Raw genomic sequence first — 6,416 nt, 5'->3', positions numbered from 1 at the left:
GATCTTCGCCGTTTTTGGAGGAGTCAGTGGCGGCACTCCGGTGAAGCCAAGGTGCGCCAATTCGCGCACGATATCGGCGTCTTTCGACGTGCCCGCCGGCCACCGTCGCACGAGTACGGCAAACCTCGTCTGCCGGGGCGGGGTTTGCGACGCCGACGCAAAAGTGGGAACCGCCGCTCGGATGTTCGCCGTTTTTGGCAGAGTGAGTGCTGGCACTCCGGCGAAGCGAAAGAGCGCGAATGCGCCCACGAAAGTGGCGTGTTTGGACGTGCTTGACGACGACCACCGCAGGAAAACGAAAAACCACGTCAGCCGGGGCGAGCGACCCATGGCGGTCTGGGTGCTTATCGCTGCTATTATAGGGGCACCCCGGCAGACGCAAAAAAAAAAAAAAAATTTTTTTCGACATTCTTTTTTGCTCGTCGACCTCGGGTGACCCAGGTCGCAGTGGGAGCCGCGCACGAAAGCGGCGTCGCGAGACGGCTTCGCGGTCGCTAGTCGCACGAGCTCGGCAACCGCGTCTGCCGGGGCGGAGTTCGGGACGCCGACGGCTAAGTGGGAACCGCCGCTCGGATGTTCGCCGTTTGTGGCCGAGTGAGTGCTGGCACTCCGGCGAAGCCAAACGGGGCCGATTCCGGCACGATATCGGCGTCTTTCTACGTGCTCGCCGGCGACCGTCGCACGAGTACGGCAAAGTGCGTCTGCCGGGGCGGGGTTTGCGACGCGTACGCAATAGTGAGAACCGTCGCTCGGATGTTCGTCGTCTTTCGCCGAGCCAGTGCTGGCACTCCGGCGAAGCCGAACGGAGCCGATTCGGGCACGATATCGGCGTCTTTCCACGTGCTCGCCGGCGACCGTCGCACGAGTACGGTAAACCGCGTCAGCCGGGGCGGAGTTCGGGACGCCGATGCGAAAGTGGGAAGCGCCGCTCGGATCTTCGCCGTTTTTGGAGGAGTCAGTGGCGGCACTCCGGTGAAGCCAAGGTGCGCCAATTCGCGCACGATATCGGCGTCTTTCGACGTGCCCGCCGGCCACCGTCGCACGAGTACGGCAAACCTCGTCTGCCGGGGCGGGGTTTGCGACGCCGACGCAAAAGTGGGAACCGCCGCTCGGATGTTCGCCGTTTTTGGCAGAGTGAGTGCTGGCACTCCGGCGAAGCGAAAGAGCGTGAATGCGCCCACGAAAGTAGCGTATTTGGACGTGCTTGACGGCGACCGCCGCAGGAGTACGAAAAACCACGTCAGCCGGGGCGAGCGACCCACGGCGGTCTGGGTGCTTATCGCTGCTATTATAGGGGCACCCCGGCAGACGCAGAAAGAAAAAAAAAAATGGGGACATGGCGTGCGTCACCGTGCGGCTTCGCAGCGTTGCCGAAGTCGCCGAGCCCTTCGACTGAGCCGAACGGCGGACAGGGAACGTTGGTCGGCCGTTCTAACCTGTCGGTGCCACGCCGAGACGTCGTTAAGGAAAACCGCGTCGTGGGCCTCTACGACGCCGTCGAGTCGTTGTACGTTTGGTGTCCAGCGTGTCGGCGGCGAGTAGCGGACACGTCGTTCACGACTTCGGTCTTTCGCAGTCGACGCGAACTTGCGGAGAGTCGTGGTGCCTCACGTTTTCGGCAGAAACCGCGGCGGAATTTTCCCGTGCGTGCGCGCACGACCTCGGTGCTGTGCCGTCAGCGTAGTGTTGCACAAACTCGTGGCCTACCCAAGGTGCGGTACGTTTGCGGCCGTATCCTCGGTGGGAATTTCGTGAGTAGGGTCGCAAATTCTACGACCTCGGCGGGTTTGAGAGCGACGTAGACTTGTGGCACGCTCAACATGCCACACGTTTCGGGGCACACCCGCGGTGAAATTTTCTCGAGTACGCTCGTATTAGGGCCCAAGGAGGTCTGGGTACTTATCGCTGCTATTATGTGGGGGTTCTCGTGAGCGGCGTACGCGAAAGCGACCGGGTGTCTGATATGCGGCGGGCTTCGGCCTCGTCAAGCGTGTCCTCGGGTCTGCTCCAGGGGAATCCACGGCAGTCGTCTGCAGCCTCATCCGCTTGATGCGTTAGGGGCTGGTTGTCGGACGGTGCCGTTTTACCACGATATCGAGGTGTGTTCCGTGTCGTCCTCGGGCGATTCAGATGCGAAAGCGCCGAAGACGCGGGCGTGACCCGTCGTCTGGCGGCTTTGCAGTCTCGGCTCCGTTGCTAGTTCCGGCCGGTCCACCGACAGTGCAGCGGGCTTGGGCAACCCGCACGGCGCGACCGAGTCGATGCAACGAAAAAGAGCGAGCATGAACGTGCTTCTTGCCGCACGGCTCCCACTCGTCTTTCGGGAAGGTTGTGCCGTAGCGAGCTCGAACGCCGTCATCTCGGAGTGCAAAATAAGCGTGTTGGGGCGCCTGAAGGTGGCCTCCGCCGCACACAGACTGCGTCCGGCCCGCCGAGGGCGAGGACGGACGCGCAGTCGAACGATTACCTGGTTGATCCTGCCAGTAATCATATGCTTGTCTCAAAGATTAAGCCATGCATGTCTAAGTACATGCCGAAATAAGGCGAAACCGCGAATGGCTCATTAAATCAGTTATGGTTCCTTAGATCGTTTCTTCCTACTTGGATAACTGTGGCAATTCTAGAGCTAATACATGCAGTGAGCCTGGAGCCCTTTGGGTAACGGGTGCTTTTATTAGACCAAGATCGATCGGGTTTCGGCCCGTATTGTGTGGTGACTCTGGATAACTTTGTGCTGATCGCATGGCCACGAGCCGGCGACGTTTCTTTCAAGTGTCTGCCTTATCAACTTTCGATGGTAGGTTACTTGCTTACCATGGTTGTTACGGGTAACGGAGAATCAGGGTTCGATTCCGGAGAGGGAGCCTGAGAAACGGCTACCACATCCAAGGAAGGCAGCAGGCGCGCAAATTACCCACTCCCGGCACGGGGAGGTAGTGACGAAAAATAACAATACGGGACTCTTTTGAGGCCCCGTAATTGAAATGAGTACACTCTAAATCCTTTAACGAGGATCAATTGGAGGGCAAGTCTGGTGCCAGCAGCCGCGGTAATTCCAGCTCCAATAGCGTATACTAAAGCTGCTGCGGTTAAAAAGCTCGTAGTTGGATCTCAGTTCCAGACGAGTAGTGCATCTACCCGATGCGACGGCTCGGACTGAACATCATGCCGGTTCTTTCTTGGTGCACTTCATTGTGTGCCTCGAGATGGCCGGTGCTTTTACTTTGAAAAAATTAGAGTGCTCAACGCAGGCGAGTCGCCTGAATAAACTTGCATGGAATAATAGAACAAGACCTCGTTTCTGTTCTGTTGGTTTTTGGAATACGAGGTAATGATTAAGAGGGACGGACGGGGGCATTCGTATTGCGGCGCTAGAGGTGAAATTCTTGGACCGTCGCAAGACGAACTACTGCGAAAGCATTTGCCAAGAATGTTTTCATTGATCAAGAACGAAAGTCAGAGGTTCGAAGGCGATCAGATACCGCCCTAGTTCTGACCATAAACGATGCCAACCAGCGATCCGCCTGAGTTACTCAAATGACTCGGCGGGCAGCTTCCGGGAAACCAAAGTATTTGGGTTCCGGGGGAAGTATGGTTGCAAAGCTGAAACTTAAAGGAATTGACGGAAGGGCACCACCAGGAGTGGAGCCTGCGGCTTAATTTGACTCAACACGGGAAAACTTACCCGGCCCGGACACTGGGAGGATTGACAGATTGAGAGCTCTTTCTTGATTCGGTGGATGGTGGTGCATGGCCGTTCTTAGTTGGTGGAGCGATTTGTCTGGTTAATTCCGATAACGAACGAGACTCTAGCCTATTAAATAGGTGCGGGGTTCCCAGCACCTTACAACCTTCTTAGAGGGACAAGCGGCTCCTAGCCGCACGAAACAGAGCAATAACAGGTCTGTGATGCCCTTAGATGTCCGGGGCCGCACGCGCGCTACACTGAAGGAAGCAGCGTGTCTTTATCCCTGTCTGAAAAGACTGGGTAACCCGTGGAACTTCTTTCGTGATTGGGATAGGGGCTTGCAATTGTTCCCCTTGAACGAGGAATTCCCAGTAAGCGCGAGTCATAAGCTCGCGTTGATTACGTCCCTGCCCTTTGTACACACCGCCCGTCGCTACTACCGATTGAATGATTTAGTGAGGTCTTCGGACCGATGTCCGGCGCGGCCTTTCGGTTGCGCCGGTCTGTTGGAAAGATGACCAAACTTGATCATTTAGAGGAAGTAAAAGTCGTAACAAGGTTTCCGTAGGTGAACCTGCGGAAGGATCATTAACGGATTGTGAAGGGTGAGCGCCTCAGCTGCGTCTGCGCCCGACACTTTCTGCCGCTGACCCCGTTTGGACGCGGGGTCGGCTTTTCCCCACGGGGCTGCCTGAATGTGGAGCGGCACCCCGTGACAAATTGTTGCGCCCAGCGGACGCCAACACCGCGACCTTGGACGGTCGGCCAGGTGGCGGACGCGGGTACAAACGGCGCAACGCACTCATAGGTCGGCTTTCGACCCGCCACTGCACCGTGGCTCGAAGCGCTCGAAATGCGCGACCCGACCGCTGCGGGACCGCCTAGTACTGTAAACAGGAGCGGCGGAGCGCGAACGGCGAGTCGTGGTTACGTCGGTAGAAGGCGAGGCTGCGCGTTCCCGAAACGCCAGCCGAGTGCCCTCCCGACCGTTCGAGCGTGCAAGAACGAGACCCGACAATCGCGCGGCGACTGCCAAGTACGAGAGGAACGGCACAAGCGTCGGCGGTCGGTCAAGGAACTGGCGATGTGACGGGTCCGCTGTGCACCAGTGCATACCGTCCCGCCGTCCGCGGCAAGCGCCTCCGCGTCCTCGGGTGACGGAGGCTGCCGGTCGGTTCTTGCAGGCGAGGGATCTCGCTGGCACCGGTTCGCGTTGACGCGCGGCCGGTCATGGCACGGCGATGCGACGGCCGAGGTGCGCAGTACTCGATGGAGGAACCGCACGCTCCGATGACCGTCCCGCCCTCCGCGGCGTATGCGTACCGACCGTAATGGTTGCAGCAGCGCCGGCCGGCTTTTGAATTCGCCACACGAAACACGGTGCGAGATCGCGGTTAGGGGAGCGTCGACGTTGCCAGGCGTTTTGCTTGCTGCCGAGGGAAAGGCGGCACGGCCACGTCGCGCTCGTCGCGATTAGCGGGTCTGCGCGCTTTGGGAAGGTGCCGCAACGACTTGCCGAAAGAGGAAGCACGGAAGAACGAGGGACTTGGACGTCCCGACAATTGAACGCACTTGCGGCCAGGCCCTTGCTGGCTTCGTTCTTCCGCCTCGAGTAGGCTCGTACGCGGCTCCGGCGCCGAAAGTGGTCCTTGGCACCGACTTCGGTGGACGTGGGAAGTGCCGCGCAAGTACGGCGCGCCTGGCTCCACCTGTTGGCTAAAGTAGGCAGCCGGATCGGCATTTTGGTGTGCGGTGGCAAACCGTGGATGCGAAAAAAGCTTGTGCGATTTCGTGGAACAAAAAGCGGGGGTCCCCCTTTTTATGCGGAGGAGACCGACCCGCCCGCCGTGGTGAACCGCGACGCCACGGTAAAAACGGGAGAGGCTTGTCGATGGGACCGTGCATCCCGCGCTCCACGGAGGCCGGGAGGCGGCCGCCCGAGGAAATGTGTAGCCGTCGAGGCCCGCATCTGCGTGCACTCTTATCCAAATGGGTGTACCGCAGGCATTTTCTGGTTAGGCGGGCCAATGAGAGCGAGCACACAACGATACCTACGGGTCCGGCTTGGAGAACCGGCTTCGACGCCTCCCGAGTATTTATAGAGGGGTGGACCACGAAAGCACTCGCAAGTAGCGGAAGCGAAACGCCGTCCGAAACACACCGTTTGCTCGATTTGCGGCAGCCGAAAAAGGCGCGGCAGAGTTTTGGAGTCCAAGCGTGCGCTGAAAAGCGCCCTTCTTGGCCACTGTTTGGCCGAGTGCCAGAAACGTTTGGTTTTGACTGTACGGAATTGAACAAACACTTTTTCACGACTCTAAGCGGTGGATCACTCGGTTCTCGGGTCGATGAAGAACGCAGCCAGCTGCGAGACTTGGTGTGAATTGCAGGACACACTGAGCACTGATTCTTTGAACGCACATTGCGGCCTTGGGTCTTCCCTTGGCTTCGTCTGTCTGAGGGTCGGATCACATATCAAGAGAGCCTTCGGCGCACAAGGGAACGTGAGCCGTCGACTCGTTTTGACCGCGTCGGCAACACGGACAGCACGCTGAACACCTCACAGCGAGCGCCAACAGCGGCCACTCAAGGGCGAGACGGTGGCGACCGTCGTGCCAGAGCCCAACCGAAACGGGGGCGACCGACTGCATTGAGGATGTGGCACCTCGTTGAGACCGCCGCAGGACTTCGAGTCGGAAGGAAGCCTGCAGGGAAAGTGCGGTCGAGGTTG

The 6,416-nt window shown here is 58.9% G+C and overlaps 2 non-coding genes across 2 annotated transcripts; both read left to right on the top strand.

Moving 5' to 3' along the window:
• Positions 1-2,464: 2,464 nt before the first annotated feature.
• Positions 2,465-4,279, top strand: LOC142794252 (small subunit ribosomal RNA). Its single transcript, XR_012892192.1, has one exon. It is a non-coding gene; the product is annotated as a small subunit ribosomal RNA (ribosomal RNA).
• A 1,719-nt stretch (positions 4,280-5,998) lies between these two features.
• Positions 5,999-6,151, top strand: LOC142794250 (5.8S ribosomal RNA). Its single transcript, XR_012892190.1, has one exon. It is a non-coding gene; the product is annotated as a 5.8S ribosomal RNA (ribosomal RNA).
• Positions 6,152-6,416: the final 265 nt, after the last annotated feature.

The sequence above is a fragment of the Rhipicephalus microplus genome, unplaced genomic scaffold, assembly GCF_043290135.1.
Source record: "Rhipicephalus microplus isolate Deutch F79 unplaced genomic scaffold, USDA_Rmic scaffold_391, whole genome shotgun sequence".
Lineage (NCBI taxonomy): Eukaryota > Metazoa > Arthropoda > Arachnida > Ixodida > Ixodidae > Rhipicephalus > Rhipicephalus microplus.
This window is presented reverse-complemented; position numbering and strand designations above follow the sequence as displayed.